The sequence below is a fragment of the Grammomys surdaster genome, unplaced genomic scaffold (assembly GCF_004785775.1).
Source record: "Grammomys surdaster isolate TR1022 unplaced genomic scaffold, NIH_TR_1.0 126197, whole genome shotgun sequence".
Lineage (NCBI taxonomy): Eukaryota > Metazoa > Chordata > Mammalia > Rodentia > Muridae > Grammomys > Grammomys surdaster.
Genome location: NW_021621002.1, coordinates 813353 through 834037, shown reverse-complemented (window position 1 = coordinate 834037; position 20685 = coordinate 813353). Strand labels below are relative to the sequence as shown.

At 43.8% G+C, this 20685-nt stretch overlaps 1 non-coding gene across 1 annotated transcript; it reads right to left on the bottom strand.

Moving 5' to 3' along the window:
• Positions 1 to 9155: 9155 nt before the first annotated feature.
• LOC114613227 lies at positions 9156 to 9287 on the bottom strand. Its single transcript, XR_003710150.1, has one exon. It is a non-coding gene; the product is annotated as a small nucleolar RNA SNORA17 (small nucleolar RNA).
• Between the last annotated feature and the right edge of the window lie 11398 nt (positions 9288 to 20685).

The window sequence follows — 20685 nt, the reverse complement described above, 5'->3', positions numbered from 1 at the left end:
TGTATTCTTTCACAATTGTATACACGTAGACAATGTATTCTGATCACTCTTGCTCCATACCCTCTCCTATCTCCCTTCCACCCCGTAAACTCTCACTCCCTCTTCTCTACTCTCTACAAGTCTCTTGCCCATGATCACATCTTTTTGCTTTGCGTTATGTCCTCCTGAGTTTATCCAGGGTTATATACATCTGGGACTTACCAGTGGGTACACAATTAAAGACCATAAGTACACCTCCCCAGCATCTGTCACTGTCCCCTCTTCCATCTTCATTACTAGTCACAAGCTCAGTCAAGTGTACTCCCAGCAAAGGCAACTGCAACTGCTGTGAGTTTGTGATGTCTAGAAGACAGTGCTTTCCAGCCTTACACTCTACCATGTATCTTTTATATTGTTCCCATCCACTCTTCTTCCACGTTCCCTGAGCCTTAGAAGTAGTGATCTAACAGTCCTGCATAGGGCTGAGCACACACTCTCTCTTATTCTCAGCCCCTTGAGCTTGAGTTCTCTCCATTCACTGTCATTCATTGCCGAGGGAGGCTTCTCTAATCAAGACTGAGGGAAGATTTGTCTATAGGCATAAACGTAAGTATTTCGAGGGCATCTTGATTCCATGTCAAAACAGCAAAATAAAAGTGGTTAGCTTCATTCTAGTATCTGTGACATGAACGTCTGGGCAGGTTTGTTTGAAGTGCCAGCCATGAATTTCCTCCTCAAAACCTGTCAGAGAGTGTGGTTGGTTGCTCCATAACATACATGATACTGTTGCAATATCTTGCCTAGCACATTGGAATGTAGCTTTCAGAGGTCACAGATACATAATATTATTGATGACTTTTCTATCCCCACAGCCTACATAGAAGTTAATGCCACTATGTATGGTAGCCATGAGGGAAGGAGCTTATTTCATCTCTGACTTGATTTCTTTAGGTCCTTTAACCAGTGTATATAGTGTCATTTGTAATAGGATCTTACCATCTAGTCAATAATAATAGTCAGTGTGAAAGGACCTCTGGGGTCTTTCTAACCAATAAATCATAGGGAGGGAAATATCTCACCTCTGACACCAACATTTTCATGTGATCAACCATGGCTTCTGAGGTTGGAATTATCCAACCACGTACAGTATTTTGTAACACACTCTCTTCAGTATTTTATTTTATTTGTAAATATACTTATTTACAAATAAATAGAAGCCCAGAGTCACAGATCAGAGGACAACTGTCAGGACTCAGTTCTCTCCCTCCACCATGGCATCTAGGAATTGAACTCAGAGTGTCAGGCCTGCACTTATCTGTGTGGCAAGTGTTACCTGCTGAACAATCTCACCAGCCCTTAAGTATCATTCTTAATTAGCTTATAGTAGCATATGTCTTCTTTTTATATCCTTAGCTTTGGTTCCCCACCCCAAACCTCCTTCCTTCTTTTGTCTTTTCATTGGCTTCTCCATTTAAACCTTACCACCCCAGCATTTCCCCCACTCTTCCTCCATTCCAAATGAGTATTGGCTTTTGTCTTTAAACATTTTATAATGTAAACTAAATATTGAGCTAATCCATCCTAAGCTAGATCAACATGCACTCTCACTAGAGTCTGTAAGTTTCTCAGAGCTTATAATTATTTTGTCCGTTGATGTATTTCAGATATGTACAAAGATCCATAGCCCTACGTAGGTGGTAAATAAATACTTGCTGAATGAATGAATGAATACATGAATATTCTGTTTCTGGCATTCGGTTTAAAGAGACATTTAGGGGCTAAGAATGTAACTCAGTGGTGAGATGCTTGCCTAGCCTTTACGAGACCCCAAATTAAATCCCCAGCTTTATGAAAAAGAAAACAAGGAAGACATACAGAAATGAATGTGTTAGTATTTCATGTCAGACATGCTCTAACCATCCTCCATATCTCAGGATAAGACTGTCTGTGTTTAGCACATTTGTCATTTGGACACATCGGACTCCTGTTTTGGGGAATTGGAGAGGGGGGGTCTCTCATTCTTCCCCATTATATCACTATCTAATGGAAACATTCAGCTGCTGCTCAACACTATGTGATACCATGTGTCAGTGACTAACAAAATATTAGGTGTGCGTGTTCACCATACAAGGTAAGTTAGTACTAAAAGAAACAGACTGTAGACTTATGTGATTGAAGTTTGAAATTACGATCACGAATTACAAATTCTTACTTTGTGGGGAAATCAAGAGTGTCTACGCTGACAGGATGACTGAAATCTCAGAATCCCAAGCAAATGTCTCCAGATGTTGATTACACTTCTGCGCAAAAAAACTTTGCCAGAGAATCAGGGAGTGTATTATCATGATAAAAGAAAGTAGTTAGAGTTGGCAGCAGGTGGGAGTCTCAAAGGTTTAGCACTGAGATGCGTTTGTCAGGTATGTAAGTTACCAGAATGTACTTTTCCTGTTGTAATAAGTGCTTACACATACATTTGGGAACCAACTTTCTTCCACAATGCCTCTCAAGCCAGCAGAAACAATCTGGGAAAGTAGAATTTGAGTCGGTTCCCTTTGTCTTCCTTAGGATCTCAGGGCCATCCTTCAAAGCAATAGAGTTTACATACAGTCAGCATTCCCCACACACTTATGGAACGAACTAAAATTCACACCACAAGGAGCATGAACTTACAGACTTCATTCAAACAGTTGGAAACTCAAGCAAATCACAGGTAAATAGAGCTGTGCTGTGTACAGGGGTGTAAGACATGTTTCTGGAAAGAATACAAATCAGAAAAGGGTAAAAGAGACATTGATTCGGTGACAATGAAATGATGTGGGAAGAGTCAGTTTCTCTGAGATGTTCTTCATTGTCAGTTGCTGCCTGTTGAGGTCTGTCCTATGGTTCTGTTGGGGGCTCAGAAATTGATGCTGTTGACTGAAGCAGTCTCTGTCATCTTCCTGGTTTGTCTCTCACCATGTGTTCTCCTTGATGAGAGGTATCGGAAGCAGTTTTCTGCTTTCCAGTCTCCTGTCTCTCACTATGCACTCTTTGCTCAAGTCATAGGAACTAGAATTCTTCCTCCTCAGAATTGATTATAGAAACCAGGACCCCTTTCCCTCAGGGCTACTAATATAACCGAAGAATCAGCACCCTAACTTTCCCTAGATTTTCTGTGCAAGACTTGACCAAAAATTCTCTAACTTTCTTGTTTGATACTGTCATATTACAGAACAAGTCTGCTTATGGAAGGAAAGAAGGAAGGAAGGAAGGAAGGAAGGAAGGAAGGAAGGAAGGAAGGAAGGAAGGAAGGCTACACAGAAAAGCCTAGAAGCATCTAAATGAACAGTTTGAGCATAGTCCATTCCCTCAATCTTCTGTCAGATTATAGATCCAGTCATACTTTTACATGATTTCCTATGCTTCATCCAACCAATGCATTAAAAAATGGATAACTCACTTTGTATCTTCAGGTCTTTGAGTTAAAGCCTCTTGTGTTTATGTAAGCCACTTATCATGTGTTTTCCCTTGCTGATCTTTCTGTTGTCATTTTATTTCAGCGGAGTCAAATATATTTGTTTCAGAAGTAAAATCTGGACTTCCTTCACTATCCATTATGCTAGACTCATCTACGTATAGAGCCTCATTTAGTCTTCACAACATTCCCATATCATACATAAGGAACCCTAGGCCACCTTCCCTAAGGTGGCAGTAAGTTCTGCATACAGCCTGGTCCACATCCTCCCTGGCTCCATTGCTATGTCTTCGGAGACAGTGTAAGGTTTCAAATACCCTCATCAAACAGCCCTTCTCAGCTTCTTTCTTTTGAAATAAAGGCCAGAGAGAGAGCTAAGCAGGGAAGAGATGGGTCCTAGTTGGAGACCAGAAGCTAACCTCCCTTCCTTTCCCACCCACTCCTACCTAGAAGACAGAACTGCACCTTGGAACTTTGCTGCCTTTCTATCACTGGAGGAGGGAGGCCTGAGGCCTGTCCACTACTCATCTCCTCAAGTACCTCCGGTAGAACTGGTCACATCTCCAGCCTGACATAGAACCTGGCGATGGCCACTCTCGGTGCCCTGCTACACAAATGGAAATGAGAAAATTTAAAGCATTAGGAGACTCACCCAGGAGCCAGCAACCACGGAGGACACCTCTCCTGGTAGCCATGTGAGGCTCCTAGACCTCTCAAGAGAATTTCTACTAGGACAGGAGATAGAGATCCAGCTGTCTGGAGGAATTGAGGAGAAAGAAAGGCAGAGAAGGCCGAGGGTACCCAGAGGCCCTGAATGAAAACTATTAAGTCAACCTGCTGGGTCAGGCAGGCTCAGAACCAAAGGGGATTCTTTCTTCCCTGCCTTTGATAGTTCACAATCCTGATAGGGTAACAGACAACCAAACAGATAATGCAGTGCAAGTAAGACAAAAGGAAGCTCAGGATGTGGCTGAAGTCAGGCCTGAGGGCTGCTGGTCCAGCAAGCCATTTCCTGACACAAAGATAACATTTGCATTTTTCTTCTTAGCAGATAAGAGTGGTAAAAGGCAAGAGAAAGTTGCAGCTCTTTTGTTGGAGGGTAGGGGTGGGGGGTGTGCATGCGTGGGTGAGTCAGTGAGTGAGTCAGTGTGTGTGTGTGTGTGTGTCTGTGTGTGTGTGTGTGTCTTTGTCTGTGTGTGTGTGTGTCTGTGTGTGTGTGTCTGTGTGTGTGTATGTGTGTGTGTGTGTCTGTGTGTGTGTGTCTGTGTGTGTGTCTGTGTATGTGTGTGTTTGTGTGTGTGTCTGTGTGTGTGTCTGTGTGTGTGTGCGCGCGTGTATGTGTGTGTATGTGTCTGTGTTCTCCTCTTTGGTTTAATTAATGTCACTTCCACCTCAATCAAGCTCACACTGTTTTCATCCCACTAATATGTGGATGCCTTCAAAAGATAACAAATATTTTTTAAGCATCCTGAAATTCATGACATTGGCCTCTGTCTGTTTCCTCAGGGGAACCAACCATCCTTCATGTGGTTGTTGCTAGCACTAAATGAATTCAGTGTAAATAGTGCTTAGGTCAATGTTTGGCACATGGTAAATGCTCAATAAAAATCAGTGTAACTATGCCAGACACAGCTATGCTGCTTTTATGTAGTACTCATTGCAGTAAAAATTCAGGCAGGTCATTTGACAGAGTAGCCTATAAGAGTGGAAAGTTTTACAGAAAAAAAAACAAAAACAAAAAACTGGGGTCAGATGGAGAAATAGATAGCCCTAGTGATTACAGCTAGTTTGTGTAGTCTGTACCAGCATTCACCAGAGCCATCATAGCTAGGACTAATCTGTGCATTGTGTACTCATCAGGTAACCAAATCCCTTCTCTCTAAGCTCCAAATGGAGTCACCAAGTTCTCCCTCCAAGCATTCCCTGAACCATCTCTGCCCACAGCATCAAGGACCACATTCTGGACAACAAAGACTCTTTCCTCTAATCTCCCGCCCACTCGTAGCTCATTGGTCAGAGCACACACAGCTGAGCTTACAGCAGTACCACCAAGGTGGGTGGTGAGTGACAGGCGCGTGACAGCAAGACTCCACTGTACAAAGCACATGACCGTGACTCCACAGAAAGGCAGCAGAAACACACAGAAGAGCACATCAGGGATAGGGAGCACGTGGACGTTGATGTAAACAGTTGGTCCTCTCAAGATGGAGGCCCCATTATCACTTCTCACCAGGAGAGGATACATGAGAATAAATAATCAGGATGCAATTGCTCATGAGGACATTGAGATGTCTCACCATGCGCAGATGTTGTCCCTCAAAAAGCCCCTTGATGTGTGGCCCAAACACCTGCAGGGAAAGCAACACTGTTCAATTCTAGGCGCATGGGAACCAGTGAATGACAGGGAACTTCCTTGGGACCCTGCTTGACCAGCACCAAGGAACAGAGACTAAGGCTCTGTGACAAGGACTCCAGTCCTTGTTCTGCTGCACCCTATCTGGCTGCTTCACGTTCAGAGTTAGGAAGGACATCTGGAGAATTTGTAAACATAGCTTGCTTACCTTGTTCGCCTGCAGCTGTCTGTTTCTCTGTGGCTTCTGTCTGAGTGTTCGACTCTTCGGTCTCTGTGGCAGAGAAAAGATACAGGGTCAGTGGGCGGCTGTGGTAGCGAGAGCTCTCCCCATGGTGGTCTTTCTCAGGTGTTCAATACAGCTGACTAGTCCCTCTGCCAGACACTTGTCTTTCCCAGACCCCCTCATAGCTGGCCCTCTATACACTCTTTGACCTTGTACCCAGTGTGCCCACAGCAGCGGCCTTCATCCTCTTGGTGTTATAGACCCTTGTCTGCTGCATAGTATGTAAGAGGAATGTCGCCAAGTGGGCAGTGGCAAGCCATCCCTGAAAAGGGAACAGGCTAGGGAAGTCAAGGGAGCCTCCTCCAAAGTTCTGAAATGCTCCCACGTGACACAGATTTCTCCATCACAAGGGTACTGGTATGGAGGAAGAGTGGAAGTGCAGGCCAAGCTCTGCATATAAACTCCTGTGCCACAACCTGGTGCGTAGAAGGACTACGGTTTTTCAAGTACTCAATCTTTTCTTTTTCTTTTTTATTTTATTTTTTTACTTTTTATTGGTTCTTTGTGAATTCATATCATGTACCGCCTTCCTACTCATCTTCCCCACCCCACATACCCACGCTCCACCCTTGCAACCTTCCTGTAACAGAGGAAAAGAATGTCATTGCAGAAGCTGTAGTGGGGTACAGTGTGTCCCACAATACTCCCTTGTATCGACACTTTTTTACCTGTTTATATTCGTTGGAATGACTCCTTGGTCCCGTATGAGGCCTCTGGCTTCTGTTACTCTATCAATACTGTGTAACTTCTCTAGGACTCCTCTCAGATATCCTGTTGTTGCCCTGTGTCGTGGGCCTCCTGTAGTTTTAGATCTGAAGGGCTGGCGGCTTCATGCACTCAATGGAGTAGATGTTGGGGGGCAAGCCAACTCAAAGCCCTGAATCTGGGCCTGAGGCGTATCTGAGCTGGTGAGCCTGATGGCTCTCCTGCTCTTGAAACCTCAGGGCTGACTCACCAATATCTCCCACAACCGGGGACAGCTCCACCCCGCTGCTGTGAGGTGCAGGGCCCTGCTCTCCTGAGTGGCGCAGCAGGTGAGGAGCAAGGACAGCCCTCAAGCTATCACGAATGCATCCTGTCAGCTCTCCTCCCTGCTGCCAGGGGTGAGGGCCAAAGGTAGGAGAGGGGACCTCTGTCCACCACACAGCAGACAAGAGGCAAGGCTGGCTCTCCCATGTGCACATCCTTGGGTCTGGCTCACACATCACCCCAACAGTAGGCTCAGCTCTACTGTGCTGCTCAGGTGAGATACAGGACCTGCTCTCCTGAATGCTACAGTGGGTGAGGAGCAGGAATAGCTCTCCTGCTCTGATAACCCCTTGCCAGGTCTGCTCTCCTGCCTGCTGTAGGTGACAAGGAGTAAGGAAGGGGAGGGCATCTCCTCCTCACCCATGTCACCCTACCCCCTCAGACAAGTTCGAGGGCCAGCTCTACCACACTCACACTTGGGGCTGCCTTGCCTACACCTCAGCTACCTGGGTCAGCTACTGTGCTGCCAGACAAGGTTCAGGGTCCGCTCTCCCTGAGTGCTGCAGCTGATGAGGGGCCAGGTCTGCTCTTATGACCCCAGGGCCAGGTCTCCCACTTGTTGCAGCTGGTGACAGGCAGTGGAGAAGGGAAGGTATCTCTTCCTCATCCATGCCACCACATGGGAGACAAGGGATATAGCCAGCTCTCCTGCAACTCCCAAAATGTATGAGGTCACTCTCTCAAGTCCTGTAGCTGTCTAGGGACAAGATCTGCTCTCCTGCTCTCGTGTCTCTAAGGCTAGCTCTCCCACAGTGCCCAGGTGAGAGGTGAGGCCAGTTTTACACGGCTCTCAGACATGAACATGTCCCTGGGAGACAGTTCAGACCAGGGACAGCTGCCTGGCCTTTGGTGGTAACAGACCCCTGTTGCTCCAGAGCCATGGACCCAGACATGGTCCCTGTGGCAGCACTGGCCAGGAACCCACAGTGGTCCTGGGTGGCCTTGCTAGTTGCTCATATAGGGCTGTCCCTCACTACCCTCCAGTCTCAGTTCTGCCTTTCTTCATTCTTTCCACACCCTTCTCTTTCTCTTCCATTTCTCCACCACTTACTTGCTCCTCTCAGTGGCACCGGGGTCTCTGAGTGTCTAAGGTTGTCTTAGGAGTGGTTTCTAGAGTGTTATGCCCTCTTGTGCATTATGGTACCAGACAGGGGTCATCTCAAGCATGGTCAGCTCCCCTAGGCCTGTACAGCCCTGGACTGGTGGTCATCTTAGGTGAGCTCCCTGTCTGGGCCCCATGATGGTGGTCTAGTGGTCATCTCGAGCCCTGTTCCTCAGTTGGCCCACCCAAGTGGTCCCTTGTGAGAGTTGTCTGTCTTGAGCTCACTCCAGCCTGGAGCCTGTGGTTCTATGTAGGAAAATAAGGGGCTGCAGCTGTGGAGTCCCAGTGGGTTTCCACAATATGGGCAGCGGGTCCCACATGCAGGAGGAACATCTAAGGTTCCAGCGGCCTGGAGGCTTTGGTGGCGGCAGGCCCCAATGACACGAGGAAGTCCTTGGTTCCAGAAAGGTTTATTGTCATGGCGGATGGTGGATGGATTTGGATGTACCCCCCTCCCTAAAACTCAGGGCAGTCCCGAATTAAATAGGGAGGGAGAAAGGGGGAAGATTGGGGAAGGATCTGGGGAGGATGCTTAATTTGCTCTGCCCTCTGGCCTTCATTAGAATGTAAATCCCTAGGGCCTGAGGCCTCTAGTCACATGCTCTAACTGTGCACTTTGGGAGGGGCTGTCTGGCCTAAGTGACTGAACAATATAATTCTATGGAGACTAGACTGCTTTTCAGGACCCTGGGTTCTTGGGGGCACTCCGAACCCCTGCTGGTTCTCATGCGGAGTCTTGGAGTTCTAGGCAACTGCCCAGCTATGACCCAGAATGCCCTTACACAGTCCCACAGTTCTAGGAGGGGTTCTTCTAGTCTTCAATTTGTTCCCCCCATCCTGGGTGCCTGTGCAGACCTGTCTGGTGCTGGACTGCTGGTCATCTCAGGCTAGCTCCCTGACTGAGCCCCCTTGTGCTAGACTGATGGACATCTCAGGCTCGCTTCTTTCAGGATATGTTAAGCTACTACTAATCACTCAGATGTTCACAGATCAGAACACTGAGCATAGTCATAGCCGCTCTCCTCTCTGCCACCTACTGATGCCCATGTGACACAGCAGCCACACCTGCAACGCCTCTAGGGGCAAGGGACAAGGAAACTTAAGGGGGATAAATAAAGTGATTAAACTTACAACCAAGGTCACAAACAGTAGAAATTGAACAAGGCTTTCAGCAGACCTATAACACATGGTCTTCCTTACCACAACCTTTCTAGGTGTACAGTCAGAAAAGTTAAGAAAGGAATTCTAAAGTGAATGTGTTCCAACAGACATGTCTTAAAAAAAAAATGGAAACAACAACAAAAAAAAACTTGTGGTGATTTGAATGAGAATAGACCTCAAATGTTCATATATTTAAATGTTTGTTTTCTAGTTGGTGGATTCTTTTTAGGAAGGATTTTAAAGTGTGGTCTTACTGGAAGAGGTTTGTCACTGTGGGGTAGGTTTCAAAAGCCCATCCTCCCCCTTGCTTCCTAATTGTGAATCAAATGTAAGCTCTCAGCTACTGCTCCAGTGCCATGCCTGCCTGCTGCTGCCATGTTTCCCACTATCATGGACTCACTTCCTGAAACAGAAAGCAAGCTTTTTTTCATAAGCTGCATTAGTCATGGTGTCACTTTACAGCACTAGAAAAGTAACTAAGACAAGGCCATTCTCTCACCATCTTTTAGAGATTTTATGTAACTGTGACATGGGTACAGGGAAATAAATCATGTACTCTAATACTCCCAAAGTCCAAAAATAAATGGAATGGATAGTGACTCCCCACACGTCATGGCTCTGGCATACAGCACGCTTCCTGCTCATCACCAGGCCACAATAGAAAGAGACCAGACAAGCTGATTTGAGACCATTGGATGAACAAGAATTTGCTGAGCACCAGCTCACCAGCCTATCAGACCGACGTTTTTTTTTTCTTTTGGCCTGCCAAATTCTTATCGTAGTAACATTGTCTAACATTCGCAAAAGTTTGTGTATCATTGAAACCACCCGATCTATATTTTTAGTGTACTTAAATTGTGTGCGTATTTTGAGTTTCAAATATTGCTTCTGTCACAAATATCCAAGGTTTTATTAAACACGGGGGTTCTCTTGTTTAATTTGTATATTTACTTGACTTGCACAACCCTCCCCACAACAAACACAGAGTCTTATTCTTACACACAGGCACAAAAAAAGGTCTTCTCTATACTCTAGCTTTCACGCATCCTGCTCAATTAAGTAAGTTTAAGGAATATCTCACCCTACATGTAATACCCTGAGCATCTCGGCAAACACTGAGGAGTCAGGATGGAGAAGGAAACAGTTTCAGAGCCCGTCCTAAGCACACAGGTCTGCTGAGTGAGTCTCAGAGCTCTGTCCCTCATGGACTCAGCACAAGTGAAGTCAGAGTCACAATCTATGTTTACAGCAGAGAAACATGAAAGTCCAAACCAAAGCGTGCAGCAGGCTTAGGCCTCGAACGACAAAGTGGCAGGTCTAACTCAAGTCAGCTTTGTGTAGCCCCAGAGGCCATGTTTCACAGTGAGGAGAGAACTAAAAGAAAGTCTCACAGTCCAATTCTGATTCCTCTTCTCAGGAAACCCCAGCTCCTGTCAGCCGAGGAATGGTTAATCATTGACAGAAGAATAAAAGTTTCAAAGATAAGTATGCCAACTTCAATCGCTGTGCATATTCTTACTTTTAAAAACAAACGAATAAAACTAATGCCCATGACTGGTTGATATCCATGGAAGGCCGCCTGCCCTTCTCTGAAGAGAAACTGAGGAGAAATGGATGGTGCAGGGGAAGAAAAGGAGAGGGAGACGAGGGTCTCAGAAAAGAGGGAGAGGAAACTTCAGGCAAGATGTAAATACATATGTTGAAAAATAAAAAATAGTCTATTCAGTTGTATGTTGAAGTCTTTGATCCACCTAGACTTGAGTTTGGGGCAGGATAATAGATACAGATCAATTTACATTCTTCTACATCCAGTTAGACCAGAAACATTTGTTAAAGATGATTTTTATTTTCTATTCTATAGTTTTGGCTTCTTTGTTAAAAGTCAAATGTCTATAGGTATGTGGGTTTACTTCTGGATATTCAATTTGATTCCATTGATCAACTTATCTATTTCTATACCAATCCCATACAGCTTGTATTACTATTTCTCTTTAGTACAGCTTAAAATCGGGGATAGTGATACCTCTAGAAGTTCTTTTATTGTACAGGATTGTTTTCGTTATCCTGTTTTTTTTATTTTTCCATAATAAGTTGTTCTTTTGAAGTCTGTAAAGAAAAATCTGATAGAAGAGAAAGTGGGAAATAGCCTTGAATGTATTGCCACAGGAGGCAACTTAGTGAACAGAACACCAAAATTTAAGGCACTAAGGTCGACAATTAATAAACAGGACCTCACGAAACTGAAAAGCTTCTGTAGGCAAAGGACAGCATCAAACAAACAAAATGGCAGTCTACAGAATAGGAAATAATCTTCACCAACCCTACATCTGACAGAGAGTGAAATATATATATATTTTTTTCAAGAAATTAGACCTCACCAAACCAAAGAACACAATTAGAAAATGGAGTACAGGGGCTAGAGAGATGGCTCAGCAGTTAAGAACACTGACTGCTCTTTCAGAGGTCCTGAGTTCAATTCCCAGCAGCCACACGATGGCTTACAATCATCTGCAATGGGGTCTGATACCCTCTTCTTGTGCATCTGAAGAGCGCGATGGTGAATACATAAAATAAAATTTAAAAAAAAAAAGAAAGAAAGAAAATAGAGTACAGATCTAAACAGAATTTTCAACTGAGGAATCTCTAACTGCCGGGGAGCACCTAAAAACTGTTCAACATTGTTAGTTATCAAAAAGACTCTGAGATTCCATCATACACCCTTCAGAGAGGCTAAGATCAAAAACTTAAGTGACAGCTCATGCTGTCAAGAATGTGGAGCAAGGGAAACATTCCTTCATTGCTGGCGGGAGTGCAAACATATACAACCACTTTGGAAATCAATCTGGCAGTTTCTCAGAAAGTCTGGAATAGTTCTACCCCAAGACCCAACTCATAGGGAACTTACACAGGATGGACCTAGGCTCTCTACACATATAGAACAGATGTGCAGCTTAGTCTTCATGTGGGACTCCTAACAGCAGGAGCTGGGGGTGTCTCTGACTCTGTTGACTGCTTTTGAATTCCTTTCACATACTGAGTTGCCTTGTCTGTTCTCAATAGAAGAAGATATGCCTAGTCTTACGGCAACTTGATATGCCAAGGCTGGTTGATATTCATGGAAATCTTCCCCTACTCTGAGAAGAAAGAGAAGGGAGGTAGGGTTGGGGGGGAGGTGAGAGGGAGAGACTGGGAAGTGAGAAGGGAAGGGAAACTGTGGTCAGGATGTAAAGTAAATAAATTAAGTAAGTAATGGTAAGGAAAAAAAACTAATACCAATACAATGTTGTTTTAACAAAATCGCAAGGCAGAGTCATGCAGAGTTGCCTTTGATTTGCCAAAGGACAATGCAGGTTCATTCCAAAAGGAAGAATGATTCACAGAGGAAAAAGTGACCCTGGATGGGGATAGGGACCTGGGGTCACAATCACCAAATCCTTGCTGCTGCTAGGATGTTGTCAGGGGGCTGTTGGTTTCTCCAAGAAGCCCAGAGCAGATGTGTGAGAGCCACAGAACATTTCTCACTTCTTCCTGCTTATTCTTCAAGTGCACCTTTCAATAATTAAAATCTATTAAAGTCCTAAAGCAAAACACTTAGTAACACTTCTGCAGGTACTAGAAAGGAGAGAAATGGAATTTTGATAGCATGCCTGTTACTAACTTGAGAGGGAATCAGCTTAATGCTAATTACTTTTAACATTTGGCTTCTATATTTAGCACATGGACTAACTTTCAGAGAACAAAGTTCTTTCTATGAATGCTTGCTAAAGTACCCGCCCCAGCTATCCATATGCTACTAACTCTACAAGGCCCATTTAAAATCCCAACAGTTGTTAAAATACCTTTAGCGGAGCCCATAAGGACTGCTCCCCCTCCGCCTCCACCGTTACTCTTGTGTGAATATTAAGTGTATTATCTACGACACACACCTGACAATACGAAGAGAGGGAAGATAGAAAGATCAATGATGATGGCCAAATTCACTGACTGCTTGTTAAAGGCAGGTGCTTTGTGCATATTAACCTACTTAATCCTTGCTTTCTAAGGTGAACTGTCTTACTATCAGCCCCATTCCTCACAAACAGTAAACTGAATTGTCTCCTGTCTTAGTTTTCTTTCTGTTATTGTGATAAACACCACAACTAAAGCAACTTAAGGCAGAAAGTGTTTATTTCAGCTTATAGCTTACGGTCACACTTTATCACTGAGGGAAGGAGTCAGGGCAGGAACTGATGCAGAGGCCATGGAGGAGTGATGCTTACTGCCTAGCCTACACTCTTGCTCCTCACAAAGACTGCTCTATGTTAGACAATGAAAGGTAAGAAAGTAATTCTAAAGTGAATGTTGTCTAACAGAGAGAGAGATTCAAGCTACTGTCTAAACCATCACTGACTTCCTAGCTGGTTGAAGGTCTATATCTGCCCCAACCTTGTAGGAGCCCTAATGTCAGCTCTCCCTCATAGCCCATCCAAATCCTTGTCCCAGCACAACAGCCCAAAGCACCCACAGTGATCTCTGACAGGACACAGTGCAGCTATCCAGGCACCTGTTCCCAGGCAGGCTGTGAGCTCCACTTGGGAGCTGATCATAGGTAAGAATTAGCAAATATCAACAGTCCATGAATCAATCTGCCCTGCTACCTGCTTATATAAAAATGCTTCTCTAAATGGTCAGAAATAAATTTCAAAAAAAGAGTAGTATTTTGTAAAGTACATGGAATTCAAAGTCCATATAGCTATGTCGAAGCCCAGCCTTGCCGACTCATTAGCCTAGAACACAAACTACTTTCACTAGATCCTAAAGTCTGCAAAGTGGACATCACTCACTCTCTGCTCCCTCACAGAAAGAGCTTGACACATGACCTGACACACATGGAGAACACAGAATAAATGTCTTATTAACAATTACTTGACCCTAGATCCAGCCCCATTTCCTTCTAATAGTATTTAGAATCCAGAACTCTTCATCCCCTACCAATAAGGCTTCCAGTTCCTCAAAACATGCTGTTTCCAAGGTGAACCCAGTTCATTCTTCCCAAACTGGATAGTTCCAGCCTGTCTGCATAAGCATTTCTAAGACTGTGGCTTTTTGGAAGTTGACTGGACATCCTACTGAAAACAAAGAGCAGAGAAGGATTCCACAACTCAGCTTAATTAAATGCTGAACTAAACCACAGCACACAGTCCTTACCATGGAACTCTGCAAAGTGTTGAGACCCAGGAGTTCTCTGAGAAGTTCTAAGGCACTCCCTAAACTCAAGCAACCACTGAGCTTTCTTGTCAGAACAGAGAAGCACAGCTCTACATGACTACCCCAAGAGTACACCACTTTGATCTTTCTTTTGCTTAACTGTGGTCACACTGCCACCATTGACTGTGGTAACACCATCTACTCACAAGCACTCACAAGCTTCAGCCTGTATCACCTGCACCATACTGCTGTTGCTCAATTCCCAGCATGCCCCATGCCTGCAAAGTGATTTCCATCACTCCCTGCAGTGCTGACCCCCCCCCTCCGCCATGTCTTCCCTCAAGTGTCACCTTCTAATCAAGGTTGACCTATTAAGACCCACAAATCCCCCCAGCACCCTCCACACTTATTTCATTCTAACAAACCACATAATTTGCTTTTATTTTTAATGCCGGACAGGCACTTTTGGTCTAATTCATCACACTGATGTGCTCCAAACACTTAGAAAACCATAGGCCTCAGTAAATATCTATAGAGGCAGACACTGATCTACCTCCTACTGGTTTTAACTCTTGGTCTAAGAAGTTATATTAGAGTTCTCCAGACAAACAGAACCAACAGAATATATCTATATGCACAGATATAAATCTGTAAAAGGAAATCTTTTACATTGGCTTGCACTAATAGAGGCTGAAAGTCCACAGTGGAACTGGAAAATCAAGAAAGTGAGTGACTGCTCAGTACAAGAAGCTGGAACTTCAGTATAAGAAGAATAAACGAGCCATCTCCAGTCTTAAAAAGCTGGTTGCCTGGAAGTCCCCTGGAGAGGTGGTTCTGCAAGTCCAAATTCAAAACCTGAAGAATCTGAAATCTGATCTCCACCAGAAATGATGATAATGTAAAAAAAATAAAAATAAAAATCACTGTTATCCAAGAGGAGTCAAGCAAGCTCTCCCTTCTGCTTTCTATGGTATTTCTAACCAGCCCACATTCAAGGCAGGTCTTCACCATTCCCCGTCATGCCAATTATCTTTAAAAACTCCCAATAGTATGATTACCAGTTTCCAGGGTGCACTCAATCCAAGTCAATGACTCAGATCCATGAGTAGGAAGGCAACCTAGGAGGAGACAGAATATACAACCATGCAAATCTTGCCTTCATTCTGGGCAAAATAGGGAAACCCAGAAGGGCTTAGAGCCCAAAGGGGAGAAAATATGACATAGCAGACTGCTTGGCTAAGAACTGATCATTTAGAAAGTGACTACAATAACTCAGACAAGATCAGAGAGGAAGAGCCAAGATGAAGGGAGGTCATTAGACTGTCATTATAATAGATAATATTAGGCACATTCGAATGCTATGGCCATAGACTGTAATTGTAACTGGAAGGAAGAGGCAACAGGATATGCTGATAGGTCAGATATGGCTAGAAGAGAAAAAAGAGAAATCAAGGATGACTTCAAAAATTTTAGCCTGAGAGAGAAGAAGGATGGAATCGCCAAAAGTGAATTGACAAAAACCATAGAGTAACCAAGCTCTGGGAACATGAAGCAGAAGTTCTGCTTATCATAGAGTCAAGAAAAACTGTCATTTAGACATTCATATATCAGACATTGTTTAGGTTTGGTCTTGTGCTATGTGTTGTAAATCTAAATACTGACTCACACAGCCTAGTTGCCCCCAGGGGCAAGAGAATCCACACATAGACCCAAGTGACACTATGTAAACTTGACCCCAAGTTATCCCTGATTGGTGAATAAAGATCTCTACAGCCTATATCTAGACAGAAAAGAGATAGGTGGAGTTTTTTGGTTCCCAGGCTTGGGGTCTGGAGAGAACCATGAGGAGAAGAGAGAGAAGAAAAGAACTAGACAACATACGGTAAGAATCATGAAAATATGGCCAGAAGGGCTGGCCAATTGGAGTTAAGAGCTTCCCAGATGAAGCATGGCAAGTTATAACTCAGAGTTACTAAAGCAAAAATAAATTCTAATAGCTTAGAAGGTAGATATCTGCCCAGTGCTAGTGCTAATTAAGGCTTATAAATATAAAAGTTGTGTACCTTTTATCTGGGAACTGAATAACCAAGGTAGGGTAGAACCCCTGACCGAGATTAAAAATTTACTACAACAGACATCCTCCAATGTTTAACAGGGAGCTGCATCCACAAGTCTGGGTATGGGAAAAAGTTCTAGGCTAGGGATATAACTAGTCACCAGAACCTAGATTTAGATAGTTCTGAAAGTCATCACACTAAGAGAAATATGTATGCAGAAATAGAACAAAGGACCGAGGTCTATGGACTGGAGTGATGGCTCCACTGGCAAAGTGCCTGCCGAACAAGCATCAGGACCTGAGTTCAGACTCCAGCACCCACAGAAAAAGCTGAGTATGGTGGCAAATGTCTACAATCCTAGTACTGTGGGAGCATAGGCAAATGGAGTCCCATAATCTTGCTGGCCAACCAATCAATCAGAGGGATATGAGTTCAATAAGAGACTCCGTCAAAAAGTAAAATAAAGTGGAGAGTAACAGAGGAAGACTCCCAATATCAACTTCTGGACTCCATGTATATGTGCACAAAGGTACTTGTACACTCACACCCATGTATGCACACAGTCACACACACACATATCCCCAAACAAGCGAAGACCAAAGACTAAACACTAGAGCAGTGCTTCTCAACTTTCCTAATACTATAACCCCTTGATACAGTTCCTCATGTTGTGGGGACGCACAATCATAAAACTATTTTGTTGCTACTACATAACTGTCATTTTGCTACTGTTAGGAATCACAATGTAAATATCTGATACACAAGATATCTGATATCTGCGTGTGTGACTCCCGTGTCGTGACCCACAGGTTGAGAACCACTTTAGGACGTGCACAGGACTACAAGATCTGGAGAAGAGAAACGATGTGATAAGGAGACTGTAAGCAGTCAGTGAGGATCCAAGAGACCAAGTGAAGAAGGGAAGTGGTTCAACTATACCAAACACTCATGGCAGATCTAACAGCAAGAGGACTAATAATTGCCTACTGGATCCCGCAGTGACCAGGTCATCTGGTACTATAACAAGTACAGTTTCTGCAGAAAACAAAACACTGAGCAGAGTGAGTTTACAAAGAAATGAAAAGAGGAGAGACACTGAAAGAGCGTAGGCAACCATTGGGTGAATGTTGCCACACACTGGCACAGAACCAGTGCATGGGCAGCTGTAGGTAAAAGGCACTTAAGAGGACATCTAAATCAGGTGCAATCGCACCCAGTGTCCTGCTGTGAAGAAGGGAAGGGAAGGGAAGGGAAGGATGCAGAGAAAAGAAAGGGACAAGATACCCACGGGATGGTCTCAATTGGGTAACAGATCTAAAGCAAACATAGATGATGTGCCATGCACTAATGAGATCTATTAGAACCTTAGCTATCTCACAACTGTACCCTAACGTTATGGTAAAAGTACCTAGAAGCCATCTTCATTCTTACTCACCTAACCTTGCCCAGACATGAGACACGCATACACCATACATGTACATGACTCATCAATCAGCCTTCCCTCTGCAGGAAGAATGATACCAGGAAGAGAAAACCTATAGATATTCAAGTCCCTTGAATAAAATGCCATACAGGAGTTCACATATAACCTATACTGGCCTGCTATCTCAGTTCCTTGGGAGACTGAGACAGGAGGATCACAAGACTAAGATATACCTGGGTTACGGAGTGGATAAATATGAGGTTGTGATGTGTCTCAGTGAAAGAGCACCTTCCTAGAGTATATGAAGCTCTGAGTTAAATCCCAGGTGCTGGAAAAAATAGCTAAGATAATGTAAATATCGTGCAAATAATATCATATTATTTAGAGAATGATGAGGAAAAAGTCTGCACACATTCAATAATAAGCAACGTGATTTTTTAAAGAGGTACTTTCCACATGTGGTTGACTCAGTCTTCACACACAGTACCCATAGATTTGGCTGGCTGCCAGGTTCTGGCTGGTCCCGCTGCTATCGGCTTTGCTCAAGACAAATTTATTTCTTTGTGGACTACTGCCAGTCTCTCGCTCTTTGTTTGTTTTGTCTTTTTCAAAGAAACTGCTTGTTGAAGCATAACAAATTCATGTAAAAGTCTCTGAATCCAAAGTACACGACTTGATTAATTTTTCACAACCCTAACCACACTCAGCTCTAGTCCGACAACCACATAGATCAGGAGGCCCCCATAACCCCTGCCTTAGGCCCTCACAATCACCCCAAGGCTAGATGCCAGGCTTCTACCGCCATCCATTCATTTCCTCTGTTTTGAAATGATATACAAGGAACCATGCAATGTTTCTTCTTCCGATCCTACCTCTGTCTCTCAGACTCAATGTCTGTGAGACACATTCATGTTTAGAATATGAACATATTGTATTGCCCAGGATTGCCCTCCTCTGGGTGACTATACCACCTTTGATTTCGTCTCTCAACTGTTGATGTTTTTGGTTGTTTCAGGTTTGAGCTTGTATTGGCTAGTTTTGTGTCAACTTGACACAAACTAGATGGCACAAGTTTGGGAAGAGGGAACTATCAATTGAGAAAATGTTGCCATAAGATCAGGTTGTAGGGGGGGAAAAGGGAAACGAAACAACAATAACAAAACAAGAATCTAGGCCTGGTACCATTAGATGAGCCAAAACCTGATGACTGGCTAGGTCATAGGCCCTTAGAAAAAAACTAGTATTATTGTTATTCTGAAAAATGGACATAGTAATAAACTGACCCCTAAGTTCTTATATTTTGTGAGATAGGGCTCACTGTGTAGCTCTGGCCTAGAACTCACTATGCAAACCATTCTGGCCTTGAATTCGCAGAGATCTTCCTGATTCTGTCTCCCACATGCTGGGACTAAAGGTGTGTGCAACCATAGAAGAGTCCATTCCTCAGCCTCATCATAGAAGCTGATGTTCTATCGTTTTGCAGTATCGATGGCAATTAACACAGAGACATACAATCAAACAACATTCAAGAATAAGAGACCCTAGAATGCTCAGCAATAAGTGGGGCAGCTATATCACCCGAGACTCAGGGATAATCATGGAAGAAGAGTCGGAAAGATTCACCACAGAGAATAGATATCTGTAGCAAAGCGGTGTTGCACATGAGAACTCACAAAGCAGGGAATGCATTCATGAGACAAACACAAAATCAATCCAGCCCAAAATCCCAACAGGGATGTGGGGAGAAGTCCACAAAGTCCCATCTCTATCTGAGAAACTATTGGCAACTTGTGGCTCCTGGGAGAGTCATCATTCTTAAGAATACAGGCCCTGAGAGGCTACCCACACTCCAGTAGGTGCTCCTATACCTATGCACAGGAAGGCTGTACTAAATGAGTCAATGGAGAGAGAGAGAATGTACGTATGAGTAAGGAAAAACACACATGAAGTTGGAAGGACGAAGTGGTGGGGGAGAGGTTAGAAATTGCATTGAATCACGGTAGATTTGATATCAATACAGCATATACATGTATGAATATTAAAGAACTTTTTTAAAATGAAACATTAATAAGAGGAAGAAAATAATTCTTCATAATTCTTTAACCCAGGAAAAATGGGGTTATTTCCTTTCAGGCTTATTTTTCTTTTCTCCTTTGTCATTGAAAGACTCAGAAGACTTGACTAATTCTACCAGTGAAAGTAGGATGGTCTGGAGAGTCTAATTATTCAAACTCATCTCATTTGTCAAAAACTGGTAAGGATGTACTGGGAATAAATTGGAAAAAGCTTCAGTTTAGAGCCTTGCTCCAGCTCATTAGCTAAAATCATCTTCCATAACTGGCCTTTGTCATCCCATCGGGGACATGGAAGAGCCTGACAATATTAGAACTTGACAAAATTACCTCCAAATCAAGAGGGTAATAAGTCATTAGGTACAACCATAGAGATTCAAAAGCTGAACTTGGCCTCCTTTCCCTGAAATGAAAGACTGTTTAGAAAGTCATTATATGGGCATCCTTTCTTGCTAGGACCTGCCAAACACCTTCCATGACTTTCTGACTCTTCATAAAATTCTCTCTCTCTCTCTCTCTCTCTCTCTCTCTCTCTCTCTCTCTCTCTCTCTCTCTCTCTCTCTCTCTCTCTCTCTCTCTCTCTCT